Source organism: Chelonoidis abingdonii, chromosome 1 (genome assembly GCF_003597395.2).
Source record: "Chelonoidis abingdonii isolate Lonesome George chromosome 1, CheloAbing_2.0, whole genome shotgun sequence".
NCBI classification, from domain to species: Eukaryota; Metazoa; Chordata; order Testudines; family Testudinidae; genus Chelonoidis; species Chelonoidis abingdonii.
Window position 1 is genome coordinate 271,371,493 of NC_133769.1, and position 20,212 is coordinate 271,391,704.

The following is a 20,212-nucleotide window of genomic DNA, read 5'->3' on the forward strand; positions in this document are numbered from 1 at the left end:
GGGGAAGATCACTGAGGTGAGCAAATCTGCCAATAAGCGCAGGACCCATCAAGGTAGAGGAGGAACTTTGTCACACTACACAGAAATATGTAAGAAATACTATGGAATGTTTTGGAGTTTTTTAAATTGAGAAAATTGGAGAAAAATCCAATCATTTAGGAAACATTTTCCATACACCAAACATAAGCTTGACTAGCCCTGCTCTAGCAGGGACATCTGTCACTCAGAGAGAGGGTCTTGGAGGGAACCCTCTAAAATATGGTCATACTACTCTGTCCTTCCATCAGAAGCAAGAACAGAGAGCCAAATTGTACCTTCTGAGAGATGCTTTTGGAGCCTCCAGCTATGGGGAGTAAAGTGGGGGATAGGGGTGAAGGAATTGGTCACTTTTGTGGAGGCATTCCTTATTTCCCTTGTACCCACCCTGCTGACAGCTCCATGAGTTCAGCAATCTGAGGGGAAGGAGAGATGGCAGGAGGCAGATCAGGGCAGGATGAGAAGGGTTAGGGAGGACATAATCCTCTGACTGGCCTTGTAGAGCTTGGGAGAGTGGGGAAGAAATGCTACCCCAGGTCACATTATATTTCCATCCTCATTGCCTAGTTCTCTCCCTTATAGGGTGAATTCAAGAATAGCAGCTGGCTGCAGAATCTCTCTCAACATGATTTTGGTGGAGCTGCACCACTAGGGTAGAAAGAGGGCCACCAGAGACCCACATTCAGCAAAAAGCCAGAGCCCTTTTTGGCCTAGCATCCCACGGCCTCTTAGGATCTATGCAGATCCTGGAGGATCCAAAGGGTTTGGGGGCAAGTCTTGTGCTCTCTTTCATGGAGAGGAGTTTCCTAATAGAATAATGGGAGAGAAATAGCTCTTTCATGGAGAGGAGTTTTCCTCCCATTGAGGCCTGTAATTTATGAAGTAAAAATCATTGATGCTCATCCAAAGATTCCCCAGCAAATGCAACCCACATCTTTAAACTCTGAGAAAAGGATAGGTCACTTTTTCAAAGATGGAAAGATTTTCAATACAGATGCCTTGGGTACACCGTTTAAACATGCTGATACCCCTCTGTATTGACAGAATATTATGCTGCTAATGTTACTGATTCATTATGACTCTGAAGACCTCTCCCTAATACCTTTCTCACATTGAATACTACCATATTCTCTGCATTCTCCCCTAGGTTTCACTGGAACTACTTGCAGAAAAAAGATGGCAGAATAGGAGCCACAGAAAGGATAAATACTCAGGAAATAAATGCTACAGGGCTTTACCTGGAACCCACCATTTTGGATATGGAAGATAAATGCAACTATGACATGAGAGATTTTTGGGAAAGGAGGTCTCCTTTGACCAATGGGCTTCAATTTGGCATGCAGCTGCCAAACTCCTTTATATACTACACAAAAAATAAATCCCAATAAACCTTTTTTCACTAGTTATTTAACTCCATCCTTCCTCAAAGCATCTTTACTCCACTCCTCTAATGCAGGGTGAACAAGTGTGGTACATAAGACATACACTTTCACATATGGTGTTGCTGCCCCAGGAGTAAAAGAACTCTGAATGATATTAAATCTAACAAACACATTTACAAGGACAAAACTCCTGATGCAGCTCGTGGAGGTACTGTTAGGTTTGCTCATGAAAGAGATTTACCTAGTAAAATATCAAGACCTATTTTACCCCTATTATTGAAGAATGATGAGAACAAAAGGACCCTCTAGAAAATGGACCCTTGTTTAAAAACTGCGTGGGATACTATAACCATGGAAAAACATACTCATAACAAAGTAGGACTTAGTGAATATTACTTAGTTTCAGTATCTTTCCTGGAACACAAGAAAATAGGTACCACTAGACAAAATAGAAAGTATTTTTATTACAAATATTACACTTGTCTTTCTACGGGTTGTATAAAGCAATTTTTGTTACTGTATACAATTACTTGCTGCATTTTTATATTTTTCAAAATACTGCATAGGCAGAGAAAATTCATATTTATCTTCCTGGCAAAGTTTTTATTATTAATGTAATTGAATGTATACTGCCTAGAGAAACTTATGATAAAAAGTTTGGTCAGAAAGTTTCTATACACAGCTAGAAAAACCGGCTGTTGACTAGCTTGCCTTCCCTCACAAGCAGCAGCACTACGTAGGCACCATAATGAGAGAGGATTATCATTAGGGCTGCCCTTGTAGGTCTCGCTCCCCAGGCAGCTGGAGAACGACTGAGTCATGCAGGTGATGCATTCATTGTAATGAGATGGACAAACCTCAAAACCCACATCCAGGCTTCTACTTCATGTAGAAAAGAATTCCTTGTATGCTCACGCCTCTGGCAAAGAAAGGAGGGAGAGGGATGGAGGGTAAGAATAAAATCTCTAATGCTGGGAAAACAAAATATATATTTATAAAAAGGCTCTAATGTTAGTACTCTCTGCCCAGTCATGCAGAAAACGAGAGTTTTAGTTCCAGTTCCGGCCTCTTGTTCCTCTGGTTGGCCCGGAATGAGATCACCCTGAGGAAGCAGCAGACTCAGCCCTTGTGGGAAAGAAGTGCCTTGTGTCATTCAGCAGCAACCCCTCTTGCTGATTAATGCAAGGGACTGACAGGCTCTTAAGGGAGTTCCATCCAATTCTTGTGCAAGGCCATCGTCTTTCCAGCCAAGGTCTTGAGTCACAGGAGAGGAATTCTTCCCAACTTTATAAATCCAATCCTGAAGACCCTGTGTTATTGCCAACTTCTCTCCATGAAGGACCGTCTAGGACTCCCTCTGGAGCCCATCAGTTGGCTGGAGTGGTTATTGCTGAGACACAGGATGCTCTCTGCTCTAAGGTTATGTCTACACTGCAATAAAAACCCCGCAGCACTGAGTTTCAGAGCCTTGGACAACTGACTGGAGCTTGCAGGGCGTAACTGTGGGAATAAAGACTGCAGTGTGGCTATTCGGTCTCAGGTTGAGCTCAGGTAGGGTGACCAGATGTCCCGATTTTATGGGGACAGTTCTGATTTTGGGTCTTTTCCTCGTATAGGCTCCTATTACCCCTCACCCCTATCCCGATTTTTCACATTTGCTGTCTGGTCACCCTAAGCCCAGGCTTTGAGACCCACCTCCTCAGGGTGTTTCAGAGCTTGGACTCCAGCCCGAACCTGAACAGCTGCACTGCAATTTTTAGTGGTGCAGCCTGAGCCCGCAGACCCAGCCCCATGCAGTGTAGACATTCCCTGAAAGACCTGGCTCAGTCTACCCTCACTACTCTCTCAGCACCTCGAGTCTGAAAAACAAGCACCAGGACTCGGAATTGTAATAAAGAATAATAATAGTTAACTTATGTAGCACAAATACAAACTTGGAATACAAGCCATTAGGCTATCTTCATTACGTTCACAGAAAATTAGAAGAACCCCTAACCCACTATCAGCTTTTGGACTGGAGCTGTTAGAAAAATTAAGTATTTTGACATTTTTAATCACTAAGAAACTTTTTTTTTCCAAATTGTTTCAAAAAAATCTTTGTTTTTTTAATTAGGACTTAGTAAAAGCTGACACTTAATTACAGCATGCACTAAACCAACTTGCAGCCTCAGCTTTGTTAATTCAACAAAGCTTGAATTTTAGATTTTTTTTAAAAATAGCATCCAGGTTTTAGGTTCATGATGCTGTTTTCTGGGTGTGGCATTTTGTTTTGTTTTGTTTGTTTATTTTTTGCTGGGGTTGGGGAGAAGGGGCTGGTGAACAAGCCAGAGTGGCAGTGCTTGTGACTAAGGTCTCATCTATATCACAAAAGTCTTCAGTGTTTTGGGGCTTAGTTACAAAATAGTAATATCTGACATTATTAAAACAATAATTTGGTTTTACAGCACACAGGACTGACCTATGCTTCAATCCTGAAAAGTCCAAACCTGTAGCACATTTCAAGAAAACTGTTAAACAGACTTCAGTTCCATCTAGATTGGAAGGCCTACCTGCATTTTGACCTTGGCGCTCTGCTGAGAGCATAAGAGAGACTACCAACAAGCATCAATTGTGTTGCTGTTTTTTATGCTCAGCAGCATTACTTCTTGTGAACTGGACTGAACACCAAACTCATTGGACACAGCGCACCAAAGCTGCTGTCAGATGGTTGAAACCTTTGATCACACCAACCAGGGATGAATCTGAACCCAAGAACTAATGTTGGAAGACTCTATATTTTATTACCAACTCCTTGGTTTAGATGGTCTAGTTTTGAAGATTTAGACTGCCCACTTTTAACCTCTCCTCTGACTAGCAAAAACAGTATCAGGTTGCTTTTTTGGTCTTTGATGGAAATGACCTCATCATGGACCTGATGGTATAACATTAATTACGCCAAAAGGTTTTGTATTCTGTGTTTATGCTACTGAAGTAGTAAATAAGAGCTACAGATTCCAGTCTATTTCCAATTGTGTAACATGTGGTACAAAATAAAACGGATCCAAGCATGTGAGAGGAGAATTTTGCATCTCACATTTCATCTGTCAGTTATTTTATATCAGCAGCCAAGGGAAACAGAGCTAATGAACAGCTCATCACAAACATTCAAAACAATCATCCACTAATCTGAATTCCCTGGCTAAACATATTCAGCCAAATTCATCCCTGGTGTAACTATACTGAAAACCACTGGAGTTACACCAAGGATGAATTTGGCTTATTGGCCCACATTCTGCCACTAGCACAACTCTGCACCAGCACTGACATTAATGAATCTTAATGATTACTTTGACTGCTTCACATCTTCCCCCCTAATAAAAGACAGTTCAATTTTTGTCAATTTTTCATACTCAGCTTCCCTGCTAAATTTTAACCTGGAAGAACACTATGAACAACTAAATGAATCACCTGCGGAAAGCACTTTTACTCATAAAGGTTAACACTTGCTGCAACTGTACATATTTAGGGCAGGCCTACACTTAAAAAGCCACCACAGTGGTTTAGTGAAGACACTACTACACCGACGGGAGAGCTCTCCTGTTGGTATAGTTAATCCACCTCCACAAGAGGGGATAGCTATGCCAATCGGAGCAGCTCTCCTGTGGATTTTTCACATCTCTGAGTGACATAGTTATGACATTATAAGTTTGAAGTACAGACCTGGCCTTAGACCATCAGCTAAATGTCCACTCCAGACTGTGTCTCCCAGCAGTCTACCAATACTCCTCGATCACGAGATCATGTCTGCAAGCCCATTGAGACGGCAACGTGTCTTAAAAGCACAGTATCTTAATTTCCATTTTATTCTACGCTTCTGTACCCCTCAACCTGTCAAGGCCCAAATGTGGGACACAGTGTGTGACAATGACAAAGTGAAGGACACAAAGTAATTATTTATGCAGGAAACTGAAAATCCTGGGGGATACCCATGGCCGGTGCAAGGAAGTTTCGTTCCCTAAGCAAAACTTCCACCTTGCCCCCCCCTCCCCCAGTTCTGCAGCAGCTCCCCCCGCACCGCCGCGGCAGCTCCTCCCCCCGGGAGCCGTGCAGCATCTCCCCACCCCAGCTCATCTCTGCTCCAGAAGCCCTGCTGTCGTGCCTGTCCCAGGCTCGTGCCACATGTGCTAAGCAGAGCTTCAGAGCTCTGGCCAGCCACCGGCACCACTGCCGGCAATGAGAAGAATCACATGGGATGGAGCAGCCGCTGTGCTGGGAGGGAAAGGAAGTCTGAGCCACCGGCAGGCAGCCCAGGGGTTCCCCTGGGCCAGCGTGCCACCGGCAGCCTGAACCCCTGGGCTGCCGGTGGTGTGCTGACCCAGGGGAACCCCTGGGATGCCTGCCAGGGCAGTGCGCTGACCCATGGGAACCCCTGGGCTGCCTCTTGGTGGCAGCGTGCTGACCCAGGGGAATCCCTGGGCTGGCTTCCAGCAGCAGCGCACTGACCCAGGGAACCCCTGGGATGCCTGCCAGGGCAGTGCGCTGACCCATGGGAACCCCTGGGCTGCCTCTTGGTGGCAGCGTGCTGACCCAGGGGAATCCCTGGGCTGGCTTCCAGCAGCAGCGCACTGACCCAGGGAACCCCTGGGATGCCTGCCAGCTGCTCAGAGTCCCTCTCCTTCCCAGCGCAGCGGCCGCTGAAACGCTTTAAAAAAAAATTGGGGATGCTGCTTTTTGGCCCCCCCAAATCTTGGTGCCCTAGGCAACTGCCTAGTTGGCCTAAATGGTAGCACCAGCCCTGGGGATACCTTCCTTTAGTATAATCTAGTGTTTAGTGTAAATAACTCTTTCTATAACCTCAGTTTCATGATTCTTTATTTCTGATTTAAATAGTTTTCAGCAATAAAAGTAAAGGGAAATCAAACTTGGACGGAAGAGACATGGCTTTGGGACTGAAATGAATGATATTCCCAAAAATGAGGTACAGTTGAGAGGTACATGGACATCCTCACTCCTTTCCTTAACACTTATCTCTCTCCTTTTCATTCATTCCTTTGTTCTCTAAATCCATAGTCCGGTCTATCCACATTTGTCTCTCAGACCACTAAATTTGTGTTAGCCAGGATACCACGGATTGTATACCAGGGTGATATGTATCTTAGAAATTTGATAGATGAGATAGTATCCACATAGGAGCTCTCATCTGTTAACTTATCATTACTACTGTGAATGCAATAAAAAGAGACTTTTATCATCATTTTTCCTAAACCAGGATTTCTCAAAGTATGCCACATGTCTCTCCAAAAAAGGAACAACAACAACAACCAACAACAAACAACAACAGGATCTGGACATATCTCTGGGCCTTCTCCAATGTGAATCATTTTAAATGGGATGCGGCCTATTCTATAAGTCTATATGACATATTTATGGACTGTACAGACACACATACATTATTTAGTAAGTGTTATCCACTAACATTTAAGATTTGGAATTTCATGAGAACCTACATTTATAGCAGTCTGCCATATAAAGAGTAATTCAGCATTTTAACAAACTACTGTGACATAATTCCTAGCTGACTTTTCAGTTGTTCAGCTGTGTAACCACAAACCTGGTGAACTCTGAATTAAAACACTACTTCTTAGTGATTTTGATGATCCCAGTCAAGCATATCTTGATGAAATTAGAGATGCAGAAAATATTTTTTGACAGAGCGCACGAACAAAACAGCCAGAAGTGAATCCAGTTCTGTGAGAAAGGCTCATGCAGAGACAGAAAGAGAGACTGGGGAAATGTTGATAATTGGATTGCACGATTTTGGCAGAAAGAGGTGTGCTTTATTAGCAATCAATGCTAAAAACATAACTTTCCAACTATTAACAGTTTTTACTTGCCAAAGGAAAATTATCATTTCTAATTACTTTGTAGTTCTCTCTGCCGAAGAAAAAAAGCAGTAAAGAAAGGAACACATAAACAAGACAGTATTCCGACACATCCAGTATAGAAATAACAGTATAAACAAAGAATGCTGTAACATTCCAATTTAGCAAAACTTTCATACAAAACAGAAAATTTAAGCAGAATTCAGACTTTCACAAAAGTATGATGAATGTAACACGAATGTAAACATTTAAAAAAATTCTGCCGGAACAAAGTATGTGCAATTCTATCAAAAATTAAAATAGAAACAAATTAGCAGAAATTAAAGTGCGTCATGGCTTAAATGTTCAAATATACATTGTAAAAATATGACCCAGAAACTGCCCTAGCTACAAGTGATTATCCTGATTAGAGGCATTTGCAGTTGTTATACAGAAAACACTTGTGCAGCATGATTTGATCCAAGGAGTTGCAAGAATGCCATATTTTAATAGAGATATTTCCTACATTCTGATGTTCCTTTGGTTTCCATAAAATGTCAATTTTAAATCAGTACTACAGGAATTAGAATGATTAAATCCAGCCTGTAAGGGGTTAAAAATCACCAGTTTTATTAGGATGCACTATGGCAAATAGGATGCACACTATTTTGATTGTATGTTATTCATTTTTTCTTTCTGGCATTAGAGATTGGGACCCTCGAACAAGAACTGGTTCTGTCAATGCTAATCTGCATTAACCAGAGGAAGCTGCTCAGGAGCAATATATTGTTAGGTGCTTCATACCCAGAGGCAAAGATACACTGGTTGAGATTTTCAAAGCAGTGCAGCAGTGGCTTAGTCGCCTTGAAAATCTCGCCCACTGCCTTTGGTAGACTCCCAAATGCCACTCTATTGCCAGCTATCACCCAAATGAGTATTTGAACTCTCCTGCAATAAGACGACAAGATTTCTACCACAAAAAGAAACATAGCTAACAGGGAGAGCATGGGCTGACTGATTCCAAAGCCAGCAACTTTGGGAAACCTAAATTTTAAAATGAGAAATGGAACAAATTTGATAAAAACAACAGCTTCTTCTCACCCACCTCTGTGCAGCTGTAAACCAATGACAGAGCAGTTTTGTTCAATGTTCTGCTAGTTCCAGCTATGAAGCCCATTCATAAAAATATAACTTTTTACTGTTCATTTCTGTAGACAAGATACAAAGGCGCCCAAAATAAATATATATTAATACATTTCCTGTACTGGCTATTCAGATAGTCCTGATCAACTTGGAGATGAGTGGGCCTTACACAGGGGTGGCTCTAGGTATTTTGCCGCCCCAAGCACGGCAGGCTGCCTTCCGCAGCTTGCCTGTGGGAGGTCCCCAGTCCCACGGATTCGATGCACGGCTGCGGGAGGTCCGCCAAAGCCGTGGGACCAGCAGACCCTCCGCAGGCATGCTGCTGAAGGCACACTGCCTGCCACCCTCGTGGCAACTGGTAGAGCGCCCCCCGTGGCTTGCCGCCCCGGCACTTGCTTGGTGTGCTGGTGCCTGGAGCTGCCCCTGGCCTTACACAGAATTTTTGTTTGAATTTCTATGCTCTCACTTGCTGGAGCCATGGATGTGTGTGGAGGGGGGAGAAACTGAGCAATGCCAGACATGTAATGGTTACGAGAGTCATGCTGTCAGTGCAGGTGGAGGCTACACAAATATGGCTAGCACATGCTAGATGACTGAGGTCTTGAACGTACACAGTAGCAGACATGGCACATTAGCCAGGGCCACTCATAGGGCACACTTGATCACAAGGTATTGCTGGTATTCTAGTGTGTTGTTACATGGGTGCAGAGGGGGGTGGGTGAGAAGAAATAAACTCTCTGCTGTCTTCTTCTTGTCAGAACGCCCACGTAACAGTGCAGGATTTAGCCTAGGTGTGTCTGTAACAGATAATGTGTCAATGCAGACTTAGATTCTAGAGTCGAAATACCATAACAACACCAGAGCTGTGCAGAGATCCTTGCTCTCCTTATGCCACTATGCAGTGGTCAGTTACAATAATCTCAAGTTCCTCTGAGCACAACTGCTCAAATCTAGCACAGTTCCTGTCTGGTACTAAAGTCTCCAGAAAGTGTGAGAAGCACCATGTCTCACCTCTTCCTTCACCAAGCCAGTGGAGCTAGCTTTGCGTGTGTGTCTGTGACAGCATGTACGGAACCCAGTCCCAGTGCGGTGCAGCTATCATACTTGTCTTTTGCACCTAGAGACATTTCTACTCCTGGAGGAATTCTACGCCAAAAAATTAAAAATTCTGTGCCCAATATTTTAAAATTCTGCAAATTTTATTTGTCAAAATAACACTACATAATCATGCCAGTTTCAATTATTTTGATAATTTATTTCAAATTACCTGTCAGAAAGTACGTCTGTAACAATACAGGCTCACACAAAAATTCCACCAGGAATAGAGAGTTAAAGAAACACCTACGACCACCCAGTTCCTGTTTCTCTGCCTCTCCCCCACCGCCAAGCCCAGCCGGGGTCCAGACACTAACACCTTCTTTCCCCAGAATCCAGCTATGGGGTCCCTCCAGCCCAGACACTCACACCCCCTACTCCTATTCCTAGAGCCCAGCCACGGCCCCCCCACTCCAGACACCCCTCCCCCCAGAACCCAGGTGCACCCCCCCAAAGCCCAGACACTCACACCCTCATCTCTATCTGCACAGAAGCCAGCTGCGGCCCACCCCCTGGCCTAGACACTCATGCACCCACTACCCCCAGAGCCCAACTGCGCCTCCCCCCCAACTCAGACAGTAGCAGACTCTACCCTCCTAGACCCCAGGGATACAGAGGGAGAAACAGCCTGATGCTGGGTCCCGGGCATGCATGGAGTTTCCTGCGTGCTGCCACTTCCTTCCTTCAGGGCATGCTGGGAACCCTCAAGTTCCCTCCCCCTCCCCCAGGCCTTGTCTTCTATTTGTGAGCTGGGCTCTGCCATGTCCAGCGGTCCCTAGTGGTGGCCAACATCTCTGAAGCCCAGTCCTGTGAGGAAAAAATGAAATTCTGCATGCACAACATTAATTTCTGCAAATACTACATTGCGCAGTGGTGCAGAATTCCCCCAGGAGCAAATTAAATTGTGTATCACTGAGCACCTGCTGGGTTGGTGCTGCTCTGCATCGCCCCCAGCTGCTGGCCCCCATGCAGTGCAACCATTTAACCCTGAATAAATTAGTAACAACTGGAATCTACTTCATTGGACCTTTCACAGTATGACCAACAACTCACCTTTTAGCTTTATTCCTTCTGGGTCACCATTCAGTTCGTTACACCAGTCAGCACAGAGGTTGACTTAGAGAAGTGAAGAACCATAAGTATTACTTCACAGAATAAGAGATGATGTTCTTTGAGGAATAATATAAAAGCCATAGGCTTAATTGATGCTTCGGGTGCACGAACGGTAAGTGTCCCGGGGGCACAATGTTATTACTGATGCCATTTCTGCCTTTGCCTTATCCTCTTTACCTTTTAGATGAGGCATTTTAAATTATTTTGGTGCCATGATGATGGGGCTCAGAAAAAGCAACAAATCTTAACAGAGAAGAGAATAAAAACATACACAGCACTAATAATTTGGGGAGAGCAACTAGACAAGGTAGTTATTGCAAAGCATTACAACGCTTAGAAGGATGGTTTTGTGAGTCAGCTGGGTCTTATTTTTAACTTTGCCACAGTTTTTCTGTGAGGTGGTTGTTAAGTCACTTAAGCTCTCTCTGCCTCAGGTTCCTTATTTGTAAAACAGATTATATAGTTGAAGCTAGATACATTAATGTTTGCAAAACGTTTAGATACCTTTGGATGGCAGATGCTGTAGAAAACAGTCTTTTTAAAGTTAACATAGAATTGTAAATTTTCATGGTGAAATTATGTCAGAAAAAAGTTGTGATGTCATAAAATAGAGTTTTTTAAATTTTGCAGTGCTGCCGATGCTTTTGGAGCATCGCATATATAAACTAGCTTTAGTGTCATGACCCTGTTTAAATCCATTATATTGCTAGTTGCTGTTCGATGGCTGTTTTCAATACACAAAAAAGAAATGTTCAGCATATATATGCCTACATTATTTCTGCAACATAAAAATGATACAACATTCCAGGGGTGAAGGTAACTTACAGGACTTACCGGTACTGCCGGAGTCCTGAGGGGGGCGTGGCCTCATCTGGAAGAGGTGGTGCCTCTCAAGATTTAAAGGCCCTGCGGCACTGGCTGTGGGTGGGAACCCCAGGGCCTTTAAATCAACCAGGGACTCCCAGCTGCGGAGGTGGCTGGGAGTCCACCAGGGCTCAGAGGCAAATAAAAGGGCCTGGGGCTCTGACCGCCATGGGAACCTTGAGTTTTGCCGGGCTGGGGCTGGAATTTAAAGGGCCCAGAGCTCCTGCCGCTGCAGGGAGTCCTGATCCCTTTAAATCCTGACCCCACCCTGGCTGTTGGAGCTGCGGGGGGGATTCAAAGGGCTCTGGGCTGCCCACAGTCGTGGGCAGCCCAGAGACCTTTAAATCCCCGCTGTGGAAGCTGGTGCGGTCCGGCACAGCATACTGGCTCTTGCTGGCACGCCGTACCGGATCATACTGGATTACTTTCACCTCTGCAACGTTTACACATGTACGCACTCAGACAAACTAACTGTACACTAATAGTAGCTCAACAATTGACATTTGATGCTAGCACCATAATTACAATATAGGATTTGTGACAATCTGTAAGGGATTATTAATGTCACATGCAAATGTCATGTTTAAATATTTATGTTTACAGTACATGGCAACAGTTATTTTACATTCTAGGGGGGTACACTCTCTCCTCAATACATGTGCAAAACTCCTATTAAAATCCAGGGTGGATATGTATGCAGAACAAGAGGAAAATATTCCCCTATCACTTTGATTTTTCTAAAACAAGTGTATCATAATTTCTGTGCAGGACTTGTAAGCAGAAATTGTGGTGCATGATGCACTCCCAATTTCCAAAGAAAAAAATTACAGCCTTTCATTCTTATAGCAGCATGTAACTAAGATTTAGATGTGTGAACGGACGTGTGCAAAAATCAGCCATGAGAATGGAAAACATTCATTTTCACAATCTGCTAAATCTGCTAGGTATGCATGAAACTGAGCCAAATAGATTTCCAGCAGAATGCAATGTCACAGTCTTGGCACAAAAGGAAATTTTCTCAGATGCATTTTGTGCTAATACTGGCACTTTTGCCATACAGCTGTGTTTAGATACCACTGAATTACACTGAGATATGAAAGAGTTAATTTCTTAACTGGTAATACGGTTTCTAGCTAAATATGTTCTCCCACTGCCCACTTTCCAAGGAAATAAGAAATTAATTTTTGTAGTTACAGCAGCTAGTGCCTTCTATGAAGAAACAGGATTCTAGAGATGCATGCAGCGTTACTGTAGCCATATCAGTCCCAAGATAGTGGAGACACAAGGTGGGTGAGGTAATATCTTTTATTGGACCAACTTCTGTTGGTGAAAGAGACAAGCTTTCAGGGTACACCCATTTGTTCTTCAGGTCTACGAAAGGCAAGGAATATCACAGCTAAATGTAGGGTGGAACAGATTGTTTAGCATAAGTGGTTAGCAGGTATTCTAACGGACCATTCAAGGTGGAGTGGTCCTGATAACGCTCCTGAAGTCATTGGACAGAAAGGGAGGTTGTTAGTGAGTTACAGATAGTTGTAATAAATTATACATCCAGTGTCTTCATTAAGACCATGATTTTTAAGTGTCTAGCAAAGTTATCAATGTAAACACCCAGGGTCATCTTTTGAAGGTGTTACACAGGTTTCCTTTGAGGATGAGGACAGATAGATTAGATATAGAAAAACTGCTGAGCTCATTTCCTGTAGCATTATATAAATCCCTTATTAAACCCTTTCTATTGCAATTTCAGGGCATCCCATACAGAGCATTTACATAGTCTGAGATTACTGACCTCATACAATATTGGAAAAATATTCCAAATTTAGTAATGTTTTTAATGTTACTATTCTCTTGGACTAGAGTAGAAATGAACATAACATTAGATTGGGGAGATTAGACTGGATTAAGGTCGACAGTAAAACCTTCCTTTAAGAAGCAGCTTGCCAGGGACAGGAATTCCGACTTCTCAAGGATGAGTTACATGGTTTATTGTGCTGCAATGTAAATCTTATTGATTTATCTTTGCTGCTGATGTTTCAGTTCCAAGATCCAGGCTCTTCAAAGCCTGAAGAGAGTGAACAGAATTAACACCAGCCTGTCTCTCATCAGCAGTTTGAAAATGAGAGACACAGATGAGAAAGGATAAACTGAAATGCCAGAAAGAAACAATTTCCTCTAAGAGAAGTATTCTTTAAGTAGCAGATCCTTTTTCTCTGTACTTGTTGCAGGACACATGGGCCCTTCTGTTCTGAGAAATCTCTTGTATGAAGTATTGGTGTAGCCAAGTTGGTCCCAGGACATTACAGAGACAAGGTGGGTGAAGTAATACTTTTTATTGGACCAACTTCTGTTGGTGAGAGAGACAAATTTTTGATCTTACACAGAGCTTTAAGCTCAAAAGTGTGTCTCTCTCATCAATACAAGTTGATCTAATATAAGGTATTACCTCACCCATCTTGTCTCTCTAATGAAATCTCTTGACAGAGATCCCTCAACCCAAATTTCAACCAAGTGATGAGTTCCCAGATTTATCTTTGTGGCCTGATGGCAGGAGTCCAGATCTGTCAAATAATTTTCTGCCCCAGTTAGCACGGATATTGATTTTTGAAGAAGGGAAGCAATTTTAGTCTTTTCCCCCCAAGAAATTGGGGGTGTATGCTAACACCAAGGTATTATGCAGTTTTATGAGGACTACCTGGTTGAGGACCCTTTTCTTGAAGGATTGTAGATCTTTTCTCACCAGCTTCATATCTAGTAAGCTGGAATCGCATTCTGGTTTCTTGAGGAGATCCCTTACCTTTGACCACTCTGATCATTTCCATTATTGGGGATTCTCATTAGTCTGTCTTTGGGACCCTTAGACTGATTCTAGTGGAAGAGGAGAAAGAGTAGAAGGAACTTCTTGTGTGGCCACTTCAGTTGCATGAAGTCAAGGAAGTCTCTGTGCTCCAGGGCTGCAGTGAAACAGAGTTCAGCACTTGCATTTATAGTTCTTGGCAACAGACATGTTTATTCAGCCACATGATTTCTAGTACAGGTGAAAGCCACCTGTCTGTTTTAGCATCGTATAGTACACTGAATCCACTCTGAAATCTCTACATTAAGGAGACTTCATTAATGGATTTTGAGTAAATGGTAAACTATAGAGTTGCCCGTTTCCTGGTGTACTCAGGAAGGAAAGAAATAACTATTCAAGAACAGATAAGGGAGCCAGGGAATTCTACAAAGAATACCTTTCAGATACTTTTACTGTGATCTATGGCCTGGAATTTGAGTAATCTGTCTCTAGAGGAAGGAGGGTGGACCACTGTCAGAATGGCTTTCTGCACTGCTTACGGGACTCTGCTGGAGCTCTGACATAAGGGTTAGAAGAATAAAAGGAGTAGATTAGAAAACTACTTTTGTTTAGGCCAGATCTATGACCTGTAAAGTTGTCTCAAAGGGGATGCACAGTCTCATCTGTTTTTTCCTTCACATGCTCCGCCAAAAGGAATGTCTGGAATCTGCAGCTTGTTTCTGTGACTTTCCTCTCTGTTATACTCTGAAAACATGCATTAATATTTGGTCTCTCCTACAAGACAATTCATGATATATTTTCCCTATTTTGGCAACTCATCTCCCTTCTTATCAAAAAAATTTCTAGGGTGATTACTTCCCGCCAGGGGAAGGGAGAATGTCTTTGTACAAATAAGACACCACAACATTATCCATTTTTCTACCTTACCTTTTGGATGACAACACAACTTTTAACATTTCCTGGGAGAACAGTGCCCTGCATTTGGAGAATCCCAGCAGAAGACTACAAGTTTTTCAATCTTAGAATGAAAGGATAATGCCTTATCAAGCTTTCTTTCAGTGGGAAATGGGATGTGAAGTCAGGGATAAATAACTCTTGCTATTTAGGTTACAGAGATGACTCACACAAGGAGAGCATGTGTGTTTCCTTTCTTTAAGTTTCTCTGATAGCTTATTGTGCTACATTTTAGTGGCACATGTAAAAACTTCTAGCAATGCTGAGCTGTGTCTGCTTTGAAGCACAAGAAGAATTGAACTACTCCACAACTGTTGCTGTTGCTAAGAAAGCAACACATTGTAGGTATGACATTTGTATTCAGAGTGACCAGATGTTCTGATTTTATAGGGACTATCCCAATATTTGGGGCTTTGTCTTACATAGGTGCCTATTGCCCCCTCACTCCCATCCTGATTTTTCACACTTGCTATCTGGTCACCTTATTCATATTGGTTTGTGGCTACAGGAATGATGAAAAATCAGTTTGTCCAGTTCCATGATTCCAGAAAAGAAACTATGGTGAACAACCTTGGTAAGCACTGAGAGTATGAGTGAAAGAAACAGCTAAAGTGCCAAAAGGGAACCAGCAGAACATTGCAATTGTATGAAGTGGGAATAATCTCATTAGCAGTGGTGATAACCATTGCATCCCTGATGGAAATACATAATTACAAAAAAAGTTAATCAACAACAGCAGCAGGATAGCCAAGAGCCCCTATTTAGCCCGCCTACAGTTCTTAATAGTTTAGAGCTGCCCCTCCTCCTAAAGCTGGACCAGAAGAATGGTGTGATTAGAGACCTCCATATATAGGTCAATGCAATTAAGGAGATAATCCAGTACCCTGCATTTTTAATTTCTGGCTCAAGAGTAAATGAACTTTAGGAAGCTTTTCATTACCTAACATTGTAGGTTAAGGCTCTTGATATCTATATCTATAGATAACCAGCATTTTGGATTTTGTAACAACAATTAACATAACTAATTTTAGGGGGAGATCTTCAAAGGCACAAAGGGAAGTTAGGTACCCAACTCATATTGAAAGCCAATGGAACTTAGGTGCCTAACTCCCTATCTGTGCTTCTGAAAATCTTAATCTTAATTTATTGACAATGTAAGTGGACATGAGTTATTTATTATCAAAGGCAATACAAGTCTTAGGCCAACAGCAAGAGAAGTTGAACTGTGCTTTGCAAGGCGAATAGCTTTGCCACGTCCACACTTTCCCAAAAGAAGGAAGAACACCGTACACTGGGGTGATAGTAGCACCCAATGGGAAGCACAGGTAACAATGGCTCCATTTCATATGAAAGGAAAGCACAAAAAATGTTGTACAACTAATACTGTACTGAACAAAATAACTGCAAGTGATGTATATTTTATGTCTCTTGTCAGATAACCACTGCTGATTGCACACTGCTGAAGACAGCAGTGTGAAGTGAAGAGGGATGAGGCAAGCGTGCTAATAGGATGGGATAAGACTATTATAAAAAATAAATGAGGGGGAAATGGCATGAAAGCAAAGCCAACATTGTGGCTAAACAACTGTATGAGCTGTAAATAAAACATACAATTTTTCTCCTTGAGTTATACAAGCAATAAATACAGAGTAGAAAATTTTCAAGATGAAAACAAGAAGTTGTTTTTTTTTAAAAAAAGTAGTGGCAATGCAGGCTGCATAATATTAAACAAAGACAAACCTACATTTCCATGGCACCATTTCAGATAACCCACTGACTTTAACAGAGCTAGGCTGGTTTATGCCTTATGAGGAGCTGGCCCCCAGATCAGATTAGTAATTTAGTAATTTACTCCCTCTTTAAACTCCCTTTACGCTCCCCGAGTGTGTAAAGGGGCCTTAGTGAAATGAGAATCAGGTCCTTTCATCTCGAACCCAAATTAATTCCAGAAATTCAATCAATTTAACATTGTTTTTTGGAAGCGAACTGAGTGGAAGACAAATATGTGATTAATGATTCCACAATGGTTGTTTTACTTTCACCACTCCCATGTCACGACTCATTCGATCTGTTCAAAGGCCAAAAATTACCAAAGCAAAAACAAAACAACTCAACAAATGCTCTACTTCACTTACTTGCAGATAATCAAATTATATAGCAATAACTGGTCTTCAATATATATTGCTGTTGCCCCTTTGCTGTGTGGTTGCAGAATTCAGGGTCTTGTATGTCAGTTTCCTTTTTGGCAATTGATGATGTGCAGTCTGGTGTTTCCTAAGAGTAATTTGCTTATTTACAAGATGTACATGAATTCTATTTCCTTGAACAGGAGTGGTTAAAAAAAAGAAAGAAAAAAAAATGCATGTGGGCAACTCCCTCTGGCAGAAACCTCAAGTAATGAACCTCTCACCTATCGTCAGAAGCAGCTGTCTTGCATCTCTGTCTCTCACCAGGTCCTCACTGGTAAGGGACATTCTACATCAATAATGATAGAGTTATAAGCCAGTCTGGGATAAAATGGAGCCCAGTTCTCAACCATGATTGGTCTGAAACTGTTTTGTTGTAGCTATACTCTGGCCCTGAAGAAGTACCCCAACAAGACAAGCATCTTTTGCTTCCCTGGTCTCATTAAGATAAATTCTTTACTTTCAAAATCAGGCAGCAGCCACTGATCTCAGAAACCACTCTATCATGGGCAAGGAATGTTTCTTTATTCTAAATTGAGAATTGCTTTAGATACGCTGGGCCATACCCTCAGATGAAATCAATGAAGCTAAACCAATTTACACCAGCTGAAGACATAGCTACATATTTTAAAACAATCCAGGCTTAGATGCCAACTTTGATTCCTTCCCAACACATGAAGCACAATTTGAAACAAACTCTGAACTGCTAAAGAGGCTGATAGTTACCTTAGTAATAAGGAAAGTTTCATGTAGCCTCAAACAAAAATATGCATTGCCAGGGACATGAAATATACAACTTTCCTAATGAAGGGACTAATTGTTCCAGGGAATGAATACCCTCCACACTCACTTCTCAGGAGGTGTTCCCCACTTCATAGAACTAGGACAATAATTAGGTGATATTAGCACATTTTAAAGCAGCGTTTGTTAACAGCATCCTTACAAGGTCACAATAATCTTTAATGTATAGAAGAGAAAAACATTTAGAAGAGGAGTTGGAGCACAGTTCTTTTTCACAGAACCATTACAGAGGCCAGGTAAATACCACTGCCTCCAGTAAGAGGCCATTACTGTTGCGGTAGATGCGCACAACATGCACTATGCATGAAATCCTGGTCCAAATGAAGTCAATGAGAGTTTTGCCACTAACTTCAGTGGAGTCAAGATTTCATCCTCTGAGACTAAAACCCTCAAATACCCATTATAAGAGAAGAGTTTGAGATGAGGCAATTTACTAAACTTATACTATTTCTGTAGTTTATATGTTAAAATGTCCTTCTTGTGGTAAAGTCTGAACTACACAAATAGAACTAATTTTGAAACCAGGCCTGCATTTTGGGTACATAAAAACCTTATACACTAACCTGTTAGATAATTGTAAAACTAAGTATTTGGGCCTCAGTCCAGCAAAACATTTAAACACATGTCTAATTTTAAAAAAGCACGTTGCCCCAATGACTTCAATGATTGATTTACACACGTAAAACCTTGATGTACACATGCACACAGAAATGTTTTGCATGCACAAAATGGAGGACCTCTGAAAATTTAACCTAAGCAGAAAGTTTTTCAAGCGCATATTGTAATGGTTAGTATAGTGAGAACTCGTGTGTTGTGTTTGTCCAGAGAGAAGACAGCATTTCAACTGCACAAAACTTAAATAGACTGAAGCTTCTGGAAACACCCAGTTCACACTGGGATACTCAAAGGCTTAACACAAGCATTAGTCACTCCCATACTCACAATATATGGTATATCTAGCATTAGTGAATATTAAACAGCAGACAGAATTGGTAATATGGTTGGTATGATTAGCAACGAATGGACAAGGGCCAGCGAGGTCATGTTTTGGGTTTGCAAAACCATGGTTAGGTTTTAGTTTTGGATAATGCAACTTGCCTCTAGCTATGACTCAGATTCAAGTTCCACTTCATCTGAACCAACGCTGGGAGGAAATGCTTTGAATTAAGTGTTCCAGCTTTGGCCTATCATTAGGAATTAATCATAGTCCAGCATCATTACTGAAACTTGCTTTTTGGAAAAAGTGAAGAGTTTTGCAAGAAAAGGTGGCAGACAAAAGTGATTATTACAATTAGAATCATATTGGACATTGGATACAATATTACTAAAGATTCTGAAAGAGCTTACTCACTAATTCTGAATTTATTTGTAACTGTGGTGTATTTAGCAGTTGCATTCCTCTTAAAAAGTTACTTTTTAAAATATCACTTTCATTGTCATAAGATTTCTGCTGTATTTGTGGATAACAACTCATACTGTAGACCAGAGGTCGGCCATCTTTCAGAAGTGGTGTGCTGAGTCTTCATTTGTTCACTCTAATTTAAGGTTTCGCGTGCCAGTAATACATTTTAACGTTTTTTGGAAGGTCTCTTTCTAGAAGTCTGTAATATATAACTAAACTATTGTTGTATGTAAAGTAAATAAGGTTTCAAAATGTTTAAGAGGTTTTATTTAAAATTAAATTTAAAATGGAGAGCCCCAGGACTGGTGGCCAGGACTGAACCAGTGTGACTGCCACTGAAAATCAGCTCACGTGCCGCCTTTGGTATGCGTGCCATAGATTACCTACCCCTGCTGTAGACATATTAATAAACACTACTGAAAATGTTTTGTTCTTTGTAACTTTAAATAAGACTCTGTGTGATGAAGGCTTTTAGTTGACACACATAGATGCTACTTATCCTAGTAGTTCATCTCCAGCCAATGTCTCCCAGTTTATTAATATATGGAATAAGGTATTTCAAATTTTTAAATTAAAGTGAACCCCTGATTGTCTCAAGA

The 20,212-nt window shown here is 41.7% G+C and overlaps 1 protein-coding gene and 1 long non-coding RNA gene across 2 annotated transcripts in view; one reads left to right on the forward strand and one right to left on the reverse strand.

Annotated features, from left to right (window-relative positions):
• The window catches only part of LOC142046090 (uncharacterized), a 19,459-nt gene extending 14,987 nt beyond the window's left edge, over window positions 1–4,472 (forward strand). Inside the window, exon 3 of the long non-coding RNA XR_012655001.1 lies at window positions 3,863–4,472. This is a non-coding gene — a long non-coding RNA (uncharacterized LOC142046090). The remainder of the gene's footprint in view (window positions 1–3,862) is intronic.
• The window catches only part of CLYBL (citramalyl-CoA lyase), a 144,457-nt gene that overhangs the window by 70,355 nt on the left and 53,890 nt on the right, over window positions 1–20,212 (reverse strand). The window lies entirely within an intron of this gene.